This window comes from Gallus gallus, chromosome Z (assembly GCF_016699485.2).
Source record: "Gallus gallus isolate bGalGal1 chromosome Z, bGalGal1.mat.broiler.GRCg7b, whole genome shotgun sequence".
Lineage (NCBI taxonomy): Eukaryota > Metazoa > Chordata > Aves > Galliformes > Phasianidae > Gallus > Gallus gallus.
The window spans coordinates 75,778,864-75,796,747 of NC_052572.1; the positions used below are offsets into that span (position 1 = coordinate 75,778,864).

At 50.5% G+C, this 17,884-nt stretch overlaps 1 long non-coding RNA gene across 1 annotated transcript; it reads left to right on the top strand.

The window, feature by feature from the left end:
• Window positions 1-344: 344 nt before the first annotated feature.
• Window positions 345-1,372, top strand: LOC124417531. Its single transcript, XR_006932479.1, has 3 exons — window positions 345-379; window positions 1,067-1,227; window positions 1,315-1,372. It is a non-coding gene; the product is annotated as an uncharacterized LOC124417531 (long non-coding RNA).
• Window positions 1,373-17,884: the final 16,512 nt, after the last annotated feature.

Below are 17,884 nucleotides of genomic sequence, written 5' to 3' on the forward strand. Positions count from 1 at the left end.
TCCCCGTGAGCAGCATCTGTTCGTCCCTCCCCCGGCGTCTCATTGGTCAGCGGCAGCTCTGTCCCTCCCCCGGCGTCTCATTGGTCAGCGGCATCTCTGTCCCTCCCCCGGGCTCTCATTGCTCAGCGGCATCTCTGTCCCTCCCCCGGCGTCTCATTGCTCAGCGGCAGCTCCGCCGGCTCCCATTGGCTGAGCCGCCGTGCGCGGGAGCGGCCGTTGGGAGCCGGCAGTGTCAGGCGCGGCTGTCGTCAGCGAAGCACCGCTCCGGCAGCCCGGGCCGCCCCGCAGGAGAGCGCGGCGTCGGCCGGAGCTGTCCGGGCAGCACCGACCGGAAGCCGCGGCACAACGGGAGCGAGTGCTGAGGACAGCTCCGCCGGAGGTGTGCGGGAAAACGGGAGCGGGAGAGGGAGAGGGGCCCTGCGCGGCCCCCCAAGCACACTGCCCTCCCCTCCCCCGTGGAACTCCCGTGGGGTTGGGCTGTGGGCTGTGGCCTGTGGGATTGGGATGAGGGCTGTGGGATGGGCCGTGGGTTTGGGACAGCCTCGGGTCCCCCAGCGCCAGAGTGCTGCTGCCAGCATCCGGGCTGTGGGGCCCCGCCAGCCCCCCCCAACCACTCCAGCGCTGCTCCCGGTGCCCCCAGAGCGTTTGCATCCCCCCGGAACCGGGGCTAAGGTGGGCTGTGGCTACTGGGAGCTGCGGGGAGGTTATAGGGGGATATAGGGCTACTGTTGGGGGCTGTGCAGGGACTTTAAAGGCGTATGGGTATATAAGGAGTTGAGGTGTACTCAAGGGGGTTCTGGGGCTGTGGTGAGCCATCGGAGGATTTGGGGCTATAGGTGGCTGTGGGGAGGTTCTGGGCGGGGGGGTATATAGTCAGGCTGCCCAGGGAGGTTGTGGATTGTTTTTCTCTGGAGATACTCCAAAACCAGCTGGATGCCTACAGTACAGCCTGCTGTATGGAGCCTGTTTTGCGGGGGGAGGGGTTGGACTCAATGATGTCCAGAGGTCCCTTCCAGCCCCTACAGTTCTGTGATTCTGTGATTGTAATCATTGCTTCTTGCAGCAGTAGAGTGTTTCAGAAGAGAGAAAAAGATGGCGGCCCTGAACTGGCTTTCTGTGGATGGTAAAGCTGTGCTGAGAACTGGGCTGACTGTTGCAGCTGAAAAAGCGTGCCGAGTGTGCAGACGCAGAGGAATAACTTTTCCGTGTAGGTTGAGCTTGTGTAAGGTAGGTGTCCTTGCTAGGTGAGCTTCTGCTTTAAAGCATCAAGTAGTAATTTGAAAAGTAAGGTTGCCAGTTCTTTTTTTACCCAAGTGATTTTTTAGCCGGGAGAGATTGGAGGTGCTGTTTGGTGATGGAAGACGGAGAGAGGAAAAGCAAGTAAAAGGCATGCTGTGCATAGCCACCACATGCCATGGGCACCGTTGTCATCCTGCACAAAAGAGGAGCAGCTCAGCAAGCTTGGTTTGGGCCGTGGGAGGGAGCATACAGACATCTGGACCAACCGGCAACGAGTTAGTTCTGCAGGTTGGTTGTTCCCTTGCTGCTGGGCTGGGGCGTTTGAAGAATGATGCACGTGCTGATGCCCCGCCAGGCTTTGGGGCTGAGTCTGCGTAGCAGACTGCAGAGCACTGCTTGGTCCATTTGAGTGTATGGAACAAGTGTGACATCCTTTGTGCTGGAGTCGTGTGGAAGGAGTCCTATGTGTTTGCGACCTGACTTGAAGCCAGTGGGCATCACGGAGGAGTAGGTGAAGGGGATGAGGGGAGGCAAGCTGGGGTAAGAGGATGAGGCGTAGGAACAGGAACCTGTTTGGCCGATCTGACGTGCTGCCATTCTCTTTTTGGTTTAGGAATCTCTGTCCTTTTTAATGAAGAACAATCTCATTGTTCATCTTGTGAGTGAATTCATTCCGGCCTGTTAGTTGGTGTTGTTCTCTCCATGGAGCTGCAAGTGAAATGGATACTTCTGGTGTGATGTGCGGCCCCCTCCCGCCTTTGCAGATCAACCAAGTTGGCAAGGCCTGGCTCTTGTTGGTGAGCTGTGCCCAAGGTGAGAGAGGTGTCTGTTCTGGGCTTGATGTGTGGCAATCAGACCATATAGCCGGTAAGGATATAGAGCAGGCATGTGTTTCTTGGTGACGCGCGTACTCCCTGGTGCAAGGGGCATCGCTCCACCTAACATTCACACTAACTTGCCCTGTAGACATCTAATCAGCTCCCTGCCCCGTGTTTTCGAGCTGCTCTCCAGCCCTTATCTCGATGGCCTTCATCCTCCCTGTTATTCCTGACCTAGTGTCTGTGAAAGTGCTTGCAATCCCTTGTTTTCTAGCACTCTCTACCTAAACTCTCTCTGTTTGCCTCTTATTTCTACTTTGTGCAGCTACTTTCCCTTTTCTTGCTGTGAGGCCCTTCTCTCTCTAACTGCAGGCTCCTGTTCTCACTCTTCAGTTTTCCCCTTTTCTATAGTCTAGCAGGAGTTCAACCTGCTAGATCATTTTGATTCTGTTCTACGTGTCCCAAAATAGGCCCCACTTCCCACCTTTGGCCTCAACGCATGTCTCTTCCATATCTCCTTTTTCTTTCTAGTACTCCGGCACAGGCAGGCAGAGCATCTCATCATGACACAGGTAAAACCTCCCAACAGCACCAAGAGGATGCAAACTAGGAAGAGCTGCTTTAACCATCCTAGATTCAGTAGCCAGCTAGTAAGCAAGTTCCTTAAATCTCCTTCCCAGCTGGGGTCATCCTGACTTGTCCTATGCAGGACTTTCATCTGTTCCCAAACTTTCCATCAATCTCTCTCGATTCTTAAATCCTTCTTGCTGTAAGCACAGCGACTCTGATTTATTCTTGTGCAAACCCCTCCTTCCTTGGCTGTTAATCGGTCTAGTGCCATCCTATTCTGGAGCACTGCTTTGGATAAAGGGGATACTTCTTCTTGGATTGCACGTAATGCATCCGTTGTGGCATTCTCTATGATTTCCAGAGTTGCAGAGATATTGACTCTAGCTTTTTCTAGCTGGGCAACTCCTAGGGCCGGGATAAGGGCTCTCGGAAAGCGGTGGTATCCCCTGTTCTATATAGCTAGGGGGTTGTATGTACGCTTCGTTTGAATCCCAGGGGTCCTCAGGAGTCCCCGAGGGATCTCCTCACGCACCAGGGTCTGGGCTATTAAGTATCCTGTAGTGCAAGTCCCTGTCCAATTTAAAGGTACTGCTTTCCGTGCCTGAGCGTCCCCACATAACCACCATGTGGTATCCATGAGGTAACTTCAGACGTCTAATTACCTCCCTGCCAAATGTTTTCGAGCTGTTCTCCAGTCCTTATCTTTATGGCCTTCATTCTCCTTGTTATTCTGGACCTAGCGCCTGTAAAAATGCTTGGAATCCCTTGTTTTCTAATACTCTCTACATAAACTATCTCTATTTGCCCCTTATGTCTACCTTGTGAAGCTGCTTTCTCTTTTCTTGCTATGAAGCCCTTTTTTCTATACTGCAGGGACCTGATTTTGCCCTTCAATTCCCCCCTTTTCTATAATCTAGCAGGACGTCTACTTGCTAGATTCTCTAATCTGTTCTATTTGTCCCAAAATAGGTCCCACTTTCCACCTTTTGCCTTAGCTCATGTTTCTTCCATATCTCGTATTCTTTTCTCGTATTTCGGCACAGGCAGGCAGAACACTTTATCATCACACAGGTAAAACCTACAATCAGTACCAAGATGATACAAACTAGGAAGAGCTGCTTTAACCATCCTAGATTTGGTAGCCAGCTAGTAAGCAGGTTCCGTAAATCTTCCTTCCAGTTGGTGTCATCCTGATTTGTCCTATGCCGGACTTTCGTCTGTTCCCAAATTTTACTTAATTCTGTTTCAGTTCTTAAATCCTTACTGATGTAAGCACAGCAACTCTGATTTATTATTGTACATACTCCTCCTCCCTTGTCTGTTAATAGGTCTAATGCCATCCTATTTTGGAGTACTACTTTGGATAAGGAGGATACCTCTTCTTGGATTGCCTGTAATACATCTGTTGTGGCATTCTCCACAATTTCCAGAGTTGCAGAGATATTGACTCTAGCTTTTTCTAGCTGGGTAACTCCTAGAGCCGGGATAAGAGCTCTCAGAAAGCTGTGGTATCCTTTGTTATATATAGCTAGGGGGTTTTATGTACGCTTAGTTCTAATTCAAGGGGTCCTCAGGACTCCCTGAGGGATTTCCTCATGCACCGTGGTCTGGGGTATTAAGTATCCTGTAGTACAAGTCCCTATCCAATTTAAAGGTAATGCCTTTCGTGCCTGGCCGTCTCCACATAGCCACCACTACCCATGAGGTAACTGACGTCGCCTGGACATATTTTTCTGATGAGTGAACGATGCTCCCATCTCTACAATTCCGAGTACGTTCTTATCTGAGACCCAATAGGACTCCTTATTGATCCTAGGATCACACCCCCCACCTTGGCTCCACCTTGCAGCTTCACTGATCCCTGATACTGCCCCAGAATTTCCATATTCCCAACTACACCCTATGCCTGTCCAGTTCCGTCATCCAACCCCCACCCCACCTTTACCGTCAGTTTTTCTGTCTACAAAGATAGATCTAGTAAAGTTAATAACTAGTAAATCAAACTTAGGTCCTTTTTGTGACTTGTCTTCTATCCCAAACTTACACTTTCTGTGCTCTAGCCAATCTGGAATGGTCCAATGTAGTGCCACTATCCCATAAACAGGCACTTTTCCCTCCCCTCTAGGGAAGGCAGTGCATATCCAACAAGATTTGTTGAGAGCCTGGCCAATTTTATCAGTTATTTTTAAGTAGCTATTCTCTTGCCAAGCTGTGACTACTGCTCCAATCATACTGATTATTATCAAAATCTTATACATGCTTTTGGATCCTGATTTTCAGTGGTCCTCTCTCTTGTGCTGTTTGCTGTGGTCCTGGTGCTTTCTTCAGGCAGGTATGACGTATCCACAGTGTAAGTCCCTCTACCTTGGCCGTGGTGTGGGTGGTCAGGAGAAGTTGGTAGGGTCCTTCCCACTTTGGTTCCAGAGTTGAATCTGAGAGAGAGGTTTAACATAAACATATTCGCCTGGCAATACATCATGCACTGGACCATCTAGGCCTCATGCCCTGGCACCCAATACTGCTTGTTCAATTTTCTTTAATTGCTTTGCCAAGCTGACCACATACTCACTCAACACCTTATCCCCCACCTGTATAGAGATTTCCTTTTGTACAGTATAAGGTCGCCCATACAGAATCTCATGTGGGCTTAATCCTTCCTTGGTTCGGGGTTTAGTCCGAATTCTCAGAAGTGCCAAAGGCAGTGCCTGCAGCCAGGGAATCCCAGCCTCTTGGCCAAGTTTTCCTATCTGTAATTTGATCAGGTGGTTCATTTTTTTCCACCTGTCCGCATGACTGCGGACTATAAGGTGTGTGTAATTGCCAATCAATTCCCAGTCATGTGCTTCTTTGTTGGACCACCTTGGCAAAAATGTGGGCCTCGATCTGCTGAGATTGGTACAGGAACCCCGAACCTTGGAATTAACAGCATGTAACAGCATTTTCGTTACTTCCGCAGCCTTAGGAGTCCTCCAGGGAAATACCTCTGGCCATCCCCAAAAGCTATCAGTTAGTGCCAACATCCAGCGATCCCCCCCTTTTCTTGGGGGTTTCTGGAAGTCACTTTGTCACTGTTGCCCTGGAAGGTTATCTTTCCCAATAGGCCCACTTGAACCCATTTCCTGGTACTAGGATCTGTACTTTGTAATGTCCGTTTGCCCAATACATTTTCTTATCCTCCCTTAGAACCAATTTCTATAAAATACCAAAGGGCAAAACAACATGTCCATCTGTCAGCCTGCTCTCTTCCTTCTAAATCATTAATTAGATTGCTATCCACTTTAAAACATTTTACAGGTTTTGACTCAGGTTCAGCAATTTTCAGTTGACGGTCTGGAATTAAAGCCCTCTTCAACGACCTGTTCTGCTCCCCGATCCACCATCTTCTCTCCACTTTCCGGTACGGTGTTCCCTTTCTGATGTCCTTGACAATGGATGATAGCCACGCTCTTTGTTGATTTACATCAGGCTGTTTTTGCTTGTGCGTGAGCAATCCTTGCTCTCTTCAGCTGGTCCTATGAGCATGTAGCATCCCAACTGCGTAATTATATGGACAGATGCTATGTCAGGCTCTTGTCAAGGCAGTTATTTCAGGCTTCCTAGAGACAGTCCCCCCAGGTCATGGTTGTGTTTCGGTGACCTTGTCAGTAGCAGTTCCTGCATATCCTGCCTTATGGTTTCCTTGTCTCACCAACCTGCTTGCATCAGTAAGCCAGGTGTCTTCTGCATCTTCTAAGGATTCGTCTTTCAGGTCCGACTGGTAACAGTGCGTAGCTTCAGTTGTTTCCAAGCAGTGCTGAAATGCTTGTTCTCCGGGAGTTCCGCTAAGGAGAGATGCTGGGTTGACAATATGAGTTGCAGTTATTTCTGCATCATCCTGCTGTACCAGGATGGCCTGGTATTTCAGGAAGCCCTGGGGGTGAGAGCCAGTGCCCCCCTTTTATCTCCAAAACAGTATAGACACTGTATGAGATATTCCAACTGTTCTTCTTTGGCCTAGCGTAGATGTCCCAGGTTCTTGAATCTTGAGCACTGGTGCAGCCACCGCCCTCGAGCACTCTTCCTCACTTCCTGAAGGGGCTTTACCACCAGTCCATAGCCGTGTATCCACGGTTGGCACCCTGCTGTCATTCCTGAGAATGTACGGAGTTCCTCGGCACTTTGTGGCTCAGGGCTTTGGCAGATGGCTTCTTTCCTGGCAGTCCTTGTGGTTCCAAGTCCAGCTGTAACCTCCTCTCCCAGATAGGTCCCTTGCCGTTGAGTTCTTGGTGCCTTCTGTTGAGAAAGTCGATCATCACTGAAACCAAGAAATTCAGCACATTTGCAGTCCATTGCACACAGCCCTCTTTGTTTCTGTGGCATCCACATGCTGCAGTCAAGTTCCACCGTGGGATGGAGGAACCCAAATCTCAGGCTCCCGAGTTGAGCAGTTCTCCAAAATCCTTGGGCTGTTCTCACAGCCCTGGCTAACACTGTCCAGGTGAACGGAGTCTTTTTTGTCCCGGACTGGGGCTCTCCTATTCAATGGCAAATCACCTTAGGCTTCCTTTGGCCAAACCAGGGAGAAAAGGCATCCTTCACATCCAGAAGGCAAACTCCACCTACTCATTCCCTAACTTAGTTACTGAAGTGTATGGATCATATGGATTCATCAGAGAGATTGGAGTATTGTATATGGATTTACATTCAATTAGTAATCCGAAATCCACAAGTTATCTATGGTTTCTTTTCTCCTTCTCCCGTTGCATATCCTCAAAGGGCACGGCTTAACCCTGAGTGGGCTAGCCGTAGCTCTTGCTTTGAACTTAGGGCTACTTTTTGGCTCTACCAGGCAACCCTGATAGCCACACGGCTAAGCATACCTTAGTGAAGATTTCTGTAACTTCTGGGGGTACACCACTGTTTGTCCCAGTTTGTATGTAAGCCAGACTTACCGTTTTCAATCAGTTCATCTTGTTTGACCCTTAGCTCCAGTGTTATTGAATTGACTCTCTGCATCCATTTGTTCTGATCAGTCTTGCCAGAGGAACGGTGTTGGAGAACCTGGCATCTACAGGCATGTATGTATTCCTCCTTATTTTCTCAGCCTCTCTTGAACTGATCCCAAAAGGGAAGCCTTTTCTTGTTGGGCAGTAGCTCCGACTTGTGTTGCAAAATCATCTCCAGGTGGTAAGAGGCACCCGTGCCCACCGGAAAAGAAACCTCTTTCTCCTGCTCTCCTAGCTGCGATTTCACCAGTGGATTTGCTAGGAATAACTTCCCAGGTTGCCATTCTTCAGCTTTTGCAATCAGAGATGGTTGGATTTGTGCACCGCTGTCTCATTTCCCTGCAGTTGGCACAGTGCTTTTGCTCCAGCAGGGCTGGAAGCCTCCCCCTCCACGGGCTCTTCCAGGCCCCCCCCCTACCTCTTTCTGAGGGGACCTCTGTGTCCTAGGGCTCTACTCTAGCACCGCAACAGGAACAGCTGTTGCTCTTCCCAATGGCCTTACTATCTCTGTTCCTCAATCCGTTTTTTTCCTTTCTCTTGCTCAGCTCTCTTTGGATCTACCACCCTGTTCCACCTTGCTCATCTTGGCCTTCCTCAGCCTGCGTTCTTCTGCAGCTTTTCCCTTCCCAAAGTCTCATCACTACATAAACAACTAGCATGACATTTCAGTTTCACCTCCTCCTCTCCTCTCCGGAGATTTCCAGTGCTAACCCTGGAATTTTGGGTTTCCGAGATCTCTACACGTGAAGGCTATTCTCACTGCCAGTGCCCCATCCTCTGCACCTCCCCCCCTTTGCATGGAATGCTGTTTACAACACCACTCTCTGTGCGGGTCCGGGGCGGGGAAGGGGTGTGGGGGGTTGCTCTCCTGCCAGTGCAGATACACTCACTTTCTCTGTAACCCTTTTTCCTTTGTCCCCTCTTCAGCCCCTCAGTTACACTTCCACATACACTCAGTCATGCTTCTGTTTCCCATTAGCAATTACACTTACTTCTGCCATGAAAACCGTTTGTCCCATTCACTTCAGAACCCACCAATCATACAGCACAGTTCTTCAGTGTCCATAAACACCCAGTACTTAGTCTCATGATGAGAGCACTCCATTCTAACAACTGGTCATGTTACTTTATGGACCTTCCTTCCTTAAGAAAAACAGGAACTGCAAGAAGGTATGATAGTTACGGGTCCCCTTCCGATGCCGCTTCTCATCATCTTCTAACTTCCACATTAAGCACCACTGATTGCAATACTTGATGAGAGTTTCCTTCCTCAGGGTGCCTCCAGGTTCCCCTGCAGTATCCCACCAGTGTGCCAGTGCACATCCCAACGGGGTTTCTTTGGGAATTTCCTTCCCCTGGGAGCCTCCCACGATGTTGACCAAATTCTTCTTGATTCCTCATTTCCTCAGAGTTTCCACAGGCAACCCTGGACACCGCCTACTGATCTTGTTCAGATGTGAACACTTGGATCTCACAGATCTCATAGAAGCCTGTCCACCTTCCTTGACACGCTTCCCCGCAATCAGAAGACAGTACTATGCAAACAGGCTGACCCTCATTCCCTGCAAGGAACGCATCTCACTCACACCACACTCACTCTGATCTTTAGAACAAAAGCCATGGTTTCGACGTAGTCCACAATGCTGACGACGTCTTTGAGCTGGCATCTTCATAAGGCTAGTACATGAGTCAGTAAGCTTTCAGGTTTCTCTGAAAGTCAGCTGGACCTGAAATGATTAGATCCACGGTACGGAACACTCAGCAGATGGTGATAACAATCACACAACCTATAAGTCCCACTCCTATCTCACTGTTTCCAGAAAAAGGAGGGAGAGCTGTTGCTCTTCCCTTGCGTCTGACTTGCAGGTCCCCTTCCCCAGGCATCCTGTGAGGCCCTTCTCAGAGTCTCTAACTGCAGGGTCCCGTTCTCACTCTTCAGGCTTTGAGACATGCCTTCCAGTTGCACGTTGTGTTCTTTGTTGTGTTGACCTCTTGAGCTCCAGCCCTACGGGAGGATCCGAGCAGTAGCGCAGAAGGAACGGTTTAGAGTGGAAGTGCACTGCAAAGGGCCGGAGGCAGCAGGAGCAGGGAAGTGATCATCGCCACTGTACTGCACTCAGCACTGGTGAGTCCTCTCCTTGTGTAGTGTGTTCAGTTCTGGGCTCCTGACTAGAAGGGGGACCCTGAAAGCCTGCAGTGTGTCCAGAGAAGCGCAATGAAGCTGTGAGGGGTGTAGAGCACAAGTGTGATGGGGAGCGGCTGGGGGAAGTGGGATTCCTTAGTGTGGAGAAGAGGAGGCTGAAGGAAGACTTTCTCCCTCTGTCCAGTTACGTGACGAGAGGTTGTGTTGAGGTGGGGGTGGTCCTCTTCTCCCGTGAAACTTGTGCTAGGATTAGAAGGAATGGCCTCAGGTTGCATGAGGGGAGATTGAGGTTGGATGTGAAGAAGAACTTCTCCCAGTGGGTGGTCAGCCGCTGCCCAGGGAGGTGATAGAGTTCCTGTCCCTGCAGGTGTTCAAGGGACACTGGATGTTGTACTGAGGGACATGGCTTAGTGGGAAGGAAATGGTAGTGGTAGGTGGGTGTTTGGACTGGATGATCATGGAGGTCTTTTCCAACGTTGCTGATGCTATGACTGTAGGAAAGGCATCTGCTGGGTGAGTGCTTTGCTGCGTGAGCATCCCCCTGCTGGAAAGCAGGCAGCTGTGGTCTTTGCAGACAGCCACATCCACGGGGATTGGAGGCTTCTGAACCGGAACCTTGTCTTTCCCGTCTCGTGCCCGCTAAGTCACGTTGTTTGAAAGCAGCACCTTGGCGGCAACCTTGATTTCTGCAGCCTTCTCTGAGCTTTGTGCCATGAGAGCTGTGCCGCTTCTCCCTGTGATGTGAGAGGGTCTGGAAGGCCCTGCAAGAAGTCTGGGTAGGTGATGGCAGTGTCTCTTCCTTTCCCCCCCGGTGCTGGACAAAGCGGGGAACGGGAGTGGGGGACATCCCAGCAGTGGGTTCCTACCTCAGCAGAACGGAAGGGCTGTTCTGATGGGTGTATTTGAAGTGGAGTGAATCTGACGCTGCTTAGAGAAACGAGGGGCCTGTGCAAAAAAGGAGCGTGCTGCATGTTGTGGTGCAAGATGTTCTGGGAACTGCTGCTAACAGTGCCCACAGACTTGGATGAATCTTCAGTCGGGTGCAGGGACGCGTAATGCTCATCTTAGGTGTCACGCTGACAGCAGCAGTAGAGAGACAAATTTCATAGGGTTTCATGTTTTTTTTTTTCCTTTTGTTTCAGTCCTAACCGTGGAAGCATAGAAGCGTTACCCAGACCAATTGAGCATTTGTCACCTGGGCTTTCTACCAATGCCATAGGCAGTGGAAGTCAGCATCGCAAGCATCCGTGAGAGCCCTGAAAAAGACTGGTGAGAGTTACCCTGGCGGCCTCCTTTGGCAACCTCAGGTCTCTGTAAGCTCTCAAGCTGTGTCGTAAGTCCTCCCGTGGTGCTGACTCAGCTCTCCCTGTCTTTGGTGCAGGAGAGCTGGTCTTCAACTCCTTCCTGTTTCCTGCCTATCATCTGCTCCCTGCTTTGCCCATGGCCCAGCGAGCCTTTTATTCCTCGCCCCCACATTTGCACATGTGGATGAGAGCATCTGCTTATGTGCGCTTCTTTTCTGTTTGTGGTGTCAGGCTGAGCGACAGCTCCCAGCCGAGCTTGTGGTTTGCGAGACACAGAGTAGCTGCAGACACTGTTCTCCATGTCACTAAAGCATGGGCATGATGGCTGTCGTGAGCCAAAGCAAGAGAGTTTGTGTGTTTGATTTCTGCGTTGGGCTGAGCAGGTAGAGCAGGGCAAGGGGGCTGATTTGGACGTGCTGCTTTCCCAATACGGTGCTGTTGGCGTGGCAGTGCTTCTGGCGTTGCAAATTGTGTCAGATGTCAATGAATTCCTTGGAATCTGTTGAGTTGACTTGTGCAGGTTTCATTGTGGAGCTGAACCCTTCCTGGCCGCTTGTGTGCATAGCCATGGCCTTTGCTTCTTTCTTGCCTTTTTTTCTTGGTTGCGTTTGGCACTGTGCAAGCCGTGAATTGCCAGGGAAGAGCTGGAAGTGCTCTGGAGTTGTGGGGGACAAACTGCCAAGAAGCAGCGTGCAGCTTCAAAGCTTTTGAGTGAGGGATGCCTCGGCTGGCCCCCGACAGCTCTCTCCTTCCTCTCGCCGTGTCCATTCCTGGCTCCCAGCTACGAGCTGGCCCTGCAGAGCATCTCCAGCCCTGTCAACATCACCATCCAGCAGCGGCAGGAGGAGCTCCCCCTGACCAATGCCAAGCAGTAGTGCTCGGTCTGCAGGTTTGCTGCCATTTACCTGTAGGTGGCTCTTGCAGAAGAAGACTCAAACAGCAGAGCGTTTTCCTCATCTGCAGCACGCAAATGCTACAAAAGCAGAAACAACCCAGGAAGCTGTGGGTTTGCGAGTCTGCATGGACATCCACTGTCTGTGTTGATGGTGCTCTTCCATCCTTTATTTCCTTCTCCTTGCTCTTCCATAAGCTGCTCAGGATTGGAAAGCTGCATGTCCCGTAATTCCCCAGAATTCAACTTAGGTGAGTGGCTGCCTGAACAGGTAAGGTCCATGTACATATACAAATCTTCCCCATTGCACAGCGTGCCAGTGCTGCCGGACTTTGTTATGGCTCTTTAGGGCACCTTCCAAGCTGTGTGTCATTTTCATCTCACCTTTCCCTTTCTTTCCCCGAGGTTTTGCCTTGCTTTGCCCTCTTATTCCTGCTACCTTCCTCTGTGTTGCTCAGGTGTTGCCGTTCCTTTGTGAATATCAAATCCTGAAGCACTGCTGCTTGGCAAGAGAGCCGTCCTCTCAGGTTGCATTGCTTCACTTGTGAGGGTCCAGGGCCTTTTTCTGGGGCCCTCGAGCATAGAAGCGAATGGCAGCGGGAGGCCTGAGTGGCTGGGATGTAGCCTAAATTTTAATCTTGACTGCGATGGTGACCTAAAGGCCTGCAAGTGAAGAATGATCCTGGGATGGAACAAAGTATCCTGACAGTTTTGAGACAGCTTGTAGTTGTGGCTGTAGCCACAAGTGTTTTGTTTCGTAGAGGGAGCTCATGTGGGTTGTAGGTCTTGTTCTTGCGAAGACTTGTTCTGCAACAGGTGTTCCACTTGGGCTCCGTAGCACGTGCTGGCCATGCGGGTACAGCATGCAATGGAACAAACCCTGCAGGCCCTGGGGAGAGGCAAAGCAGGAGAGTGGCTGCCCCATGGTGGGGATGAAAGGCAGAGTGCCCTTTGAAGCAGGGGATGCCCTGCTGGCTCTGCCGATCGCATCCACTGCTGGCACGTTCCTTCTTCCTCCTTTCTGGCAGTTTGCTGTCGAGCAGATTGAGGTGGAAGTCAAAGACTCAAATCCAATGTTGCGAAGCCACTGCAGATGCCAATCCCTGCACGGGAGACCTGGCCGTGTGCAGGAGTTACTGCAGGATGAGGAGCTGCTATTGGTCTTCAAGCAGGTAGGAGTTTGTTATCCACGCATAATACTGTATGTATTTGTTGTTGTTGTTGTTTTAAAATCAGTGCCAATATGCAGTCTGATCCGATGTGTTTGAACAGTGTGGTGTAAGGATTGTCAGCTGAGAACAGCAGCAGAACATGGGGCTGTTGCAGGGGGAAGGCGTGGGGAAGGAAACGGGGAAAGGAAAGGGAAAGCCTGGAAAAGGAATGGGGAAGGCACGGGGTGAAGGAAGGGGGCAAGACACGGGAATGAAGGGGATAGGACAGAATACCTGTAGAGCAGCCTAAAAAGCAGTAACAAGCTCTGGGAGGACCGTAGAGTGCCAGATTCTGTGCTGGGTGTTTATTTGTGTGTGTACGTTGTCACTGTTTGTGCCTGGCTGCACTGCTCCAGCCCAGAGCCCGCTGCCTGCAGCTGCATCTTTGCTTCCTTCCCTCCTGCCCGGAGCCCCACGGGTGCTCCCACAACTCCCTTCCCAGCCCCAAAATGCCAGAGGAGACACCTGGCAGTGGGATGGAGGAATCCCAGCAGCCCGTTTTCCTTCTGCCTGCAGCTCTCTCCTCCTCTGCCACACAGGGCTCCAGACTGTCCAATGGGAAAGACGTGGGGGAAAGGGAGTGCTGGCAGGAGCGACTGCTGCGGCTGACTGGGGAGGGTCTGCATCCCACGTGCCCTCCTGTGCTCTCTCTCCAGCTGCAGGAGGGCCAGAGAAGGGCAGATGAAAAGCTGCAGCTGAGCCTGATGGACCTGCACAGCTCTCGGGCTGTCTTCCAGAGGTAGCTGTGATTTACATTAGGTAGCTGTGAAATACATTAAAGCACGAAGAAGACAGAGGCTGAGTGAACACCAATATGGCGCTCTGCTTTCTGCCAACGTGCTTTAATTTTGTTGTCGTTAAATGTACTGGGCAGTTACATTTTGGCATGTGAATATTTCAGAACAGTGCAACAGATGCTGGCAAAAAGTAATGTTTTTATCTTTTGTTTTTTATTATTATTATTTTCTTTTTGTAAAGCTCTTAGCACGCCCTCGATCCCGTCGAGGTTCTTTCCGCCGTCTCTGCCGCCACCTCGTGGCCAATGCGCGGAACTGCCGCTGTCCGCTGCTCAGTCCTGCAGGCGGCACAACGCGTGCGCGTAGGAATGCGGAAGTGGCTTCGTAACCGCTCTGTGCAGCTCATCCGCCGCTCTCTATTGTGATTAGTCCTCCCGGTCCCGGCGAGCATGCGCCCGACAACTCCAAATCGGCAACTGTTGCTCCTAAGCGCTCCTGCCGGTTCTCGGACCGCCGGCTCAGCGATCTCCTCCTTCTAAACCAGGCTGCCCCTCATCTATTTCCATTAGATGTTTGATGCCCGAGCCCATCCCGGGAGCGGACCGGTTCGGCTCACAGCTGCCCCCGAGCGCCCGGCGCCATCCAAATTGCTCTCCGCCGCGGCGGACCAGCAGACGTCCTCTTCCCCCCGCAGCCCCGCGCCGTCCCCCGGCCGTTTCAAAGCGCTCTCAGCAGCAGCGGAACCCGAGCGGCTCGGAGATCGGCGGTCGCGGTACGGGCGTGAAGCGGCCCCGGCACTGCAGCATCCCAGGACCCGCCGGGCTCGGCACCGCGCTGCGCATGCAGCACCGCGCACACAGCGTTTTGCATGCGCGTTTTCGGGTACGCACCTACGCACGCGGTGTCTTCGGCTCCTCGTTACGCGTGCGACGGGCGCAGGGTACGCCGGCAGCCAAAGCAGTCCGTTCCCGGGGCAGGCTCGGCTGTCAAGCCGCCCGAGGAAATAGAAAAGGAGCGTTCGCGACTGGAAGAGAGAAAAGAAGCGCGGAGCCGCCGGTCCGAGAACGGACCGCTCGCCCGCACCTCACAGCATCCCAGGAACGGCTGCTGCCGAGAAGCCCCGCGGCGCACGCGCACTGCCGCTCGGAGGACTGAGCGTGACGGAGATCGGCGGATGCGCCGCGCAGAGCGACGGCGACGTCCGCGCAGCGCTTCGGCGCGCGTCCCGCTGCCTGCGGCACCGAACGTACGCGGCCGCCATTCCGCCGTTCGGCCACGCGGGGGCGCCAGAGACTGCGGAAACACGTACCATCGTGCAGCTGAAACACAAACATCTGCCGTTCACTTGTGTGAACCTCTGTGTATGTATTCCCTTTTGTACAGACTGCTGCTGGCCTGCTTGTGTTCAAAGAATTTCCACTGAAGTGGACTAAATATTTCTGTGGAATTGTATGCTTTTTTTTTTTTTTTTTTTTTTTTTTGGTCTTGATCACCTGAAAGAAATGGATGAAATGATGTGGGGAGTTCAAGTACAATCAAATGTGAAAGACTATGAAGAGTGGGAGACCTATTTGGAAAGTAAAAAGAAGGGGAGGGAGAACACGTCTGGTAGTAATAGCTTGGTGATATTAAGTTGGTATAAATTAAGTGGGACGCACTGATGTATGCTGTATTCCTACCCACATCAACTTGGGTAGAATCTGTTCAGTGTAACGTCGCTACACTTGCCATACTATGCTCTTTAGGAGCGTGCTGTGTAGAGGAATATGGGTAACATGTCAGTGGGTGTACCTTCAGAACTACCACTACGTCAGTGACATTTGATGTTTTCCAAAGCATGAATCTTGTCCACACACAGTGCTTCTGTAAATGTTGGTATGGGTAAGTCTTGCAGTTCTTCTTTGCTCCGATGCAGGTGCTGCTATTAGCAAGGATTTTGTGCTTTGTTTTAAGCAGAAAATGTTCAGGAATGTGTTAACTGTTGACTTGTCGTGGTTTTAATTGTCTGAGTGTGTTCTTTTTTAGGATGGCATCGTTGCAGGATGTGCCCCATGCCCACCAGAGGGAGTATGAGAAACACGTGGAGAGCATTGACAGTTCAAAGATAACTGCCCAGGAATGAGAGAAGCCTTCAGATGCTGCTATGAATTACAGATTCTACAGGGGCATGAAAACATACGTAGAGAACTTAGTAAACTGTTTCAATGAAAAAGTACGCGTGTTTTCCTTCCCTTCGCTGCCACCCATTTCTTTAAGATGACGAACCTGCATTTTTTCCAGGCAAAAATGAGATTTCTTATTTGGAATTGATGATGAGAGACGACCAGTTATGAGTCAATTCTATCAGAAACTTGAGTGTCACAGGAAACAAAGGAGGAACAGACCACCCCTCACAGTAACCTAAAATGGTTAAGGTAGGATATGTACGCTGGCTTGAGCTGTGGGCTCACCTGGGTTGTGATGGAGAAAAACAGAATGTTATAGGAAGAAGTTTTCTTCAGGTGTAGTAATGAGAGTGTCCTAAAGCTGTATGAGAGGTGGGACTTGCATTCAGTTTTGGGATCTCAAAATGTATTTGCTTTGCAACGTGTGACTAGTAATAAGGATCTTACATTAGGTTTGAGTTGGTATTTAGCTGGGTTGTGTGAGGACTTGTCTATGTTATCTCCTGTGTTGCTTTCCTTCGCTGCAAACCTTAACTATTAAAAATAGAAAATAAAAAAAGATGGAAGGTTGGAAGATGCTGCACAGAGTTTGGCCTCGATGAGGGTACCCTCCAGAGAATGCACTGTCAAATCCAACTACTGTCAGTTGTGCTGCAGCCTGAGGTGTTTTTTATGTAACTGTACATAACTGTACAAGGCTTTGTTGAGATGTTTCCTGTGATGGCGAGGCGTTCAAAGGCAGATTGGTACAATCAGTTTGCTTCAATAGTGTCCCGTTGAACGCTTTTTGGTAGGGTCTTGGGTAGTCCTGTAATAGGCAATTGGCATTCAGTTTGTGGCTTTCAGTCTTAAACAGCCTGGAAAAACCTGCAGTGAGCAGACTCTTGCTTTTCAGACTTTAATGCTCTTGTTCTCATCTCACCCTCATGCTTGAAAGCCTGTGAAAACTGTTCTTTCATTTGTTTTATTCAAACCTGATTGCTGTTTACCATATTTCAGCTGAAATACGTAACTGAGCTCGAATCTGCTGTACGTGCACTTCTCCAGCAGCGAGCCGTGTCGGTACTGAAGCGAAGGCAAGATGAGCTGGAAACGGAATCTACTTCTATGCAGCACCTGACAAGTTAGTATGAAGTTACCAGTTACTTTCTTACTGAAATCTCATTAAGTAGAAACACACAGTTAATTCTTGGATTATGTTTTATTTTCATGTGTAATGTTTTCTCCCTCCCTGCTGTCAGTGGGCATACTGTACTAGATGTCCTAGTTGAAATCCTTACCCAAGTAGGACGCGTAGTATCACTTCTCCGTGGAAGAATAGTGAATATAGCATGACCAAATGCTCGGTCAGTTTTGAATTACTGATCTCAGTGGCTGTCTATCAGTACTTGAAAAGAGAAACTGAGTCAGTTTTCCAGTAGATATTAGGTTGTTTGGGACGCAGGCACTGTAGAAGAGGAGGACAAAGAAGGATTGACTGATAACTGGCAACAGCTTGAGAAGAGTGAGCTCGGGGATGTAGCCCTTTCTGGTTCTAACTGGTGTGCAGGTGGGGTGGGTGCAAAGCATGCAGACTCTGAGTGTGTGTGCACTCTGGGAAGCACAGCTGGAAGCGTCACCAGGAAGGGCAGAGAGGAAGGGTGGATCTGGGGTCCCTCCCTGTGCTCACTCAGTGCTCACCTCCCGGTTCAGGCCGTGACCTGGCAATCCCCCTGCACGAGGGAGCAGCCACAGCTGTCCTACAGTTCACTGATAATACTGACTGTGCTTTAGACTGGAGACTGTGAATTTATCATCAGGAGGTTTTATTTACTTTGGTT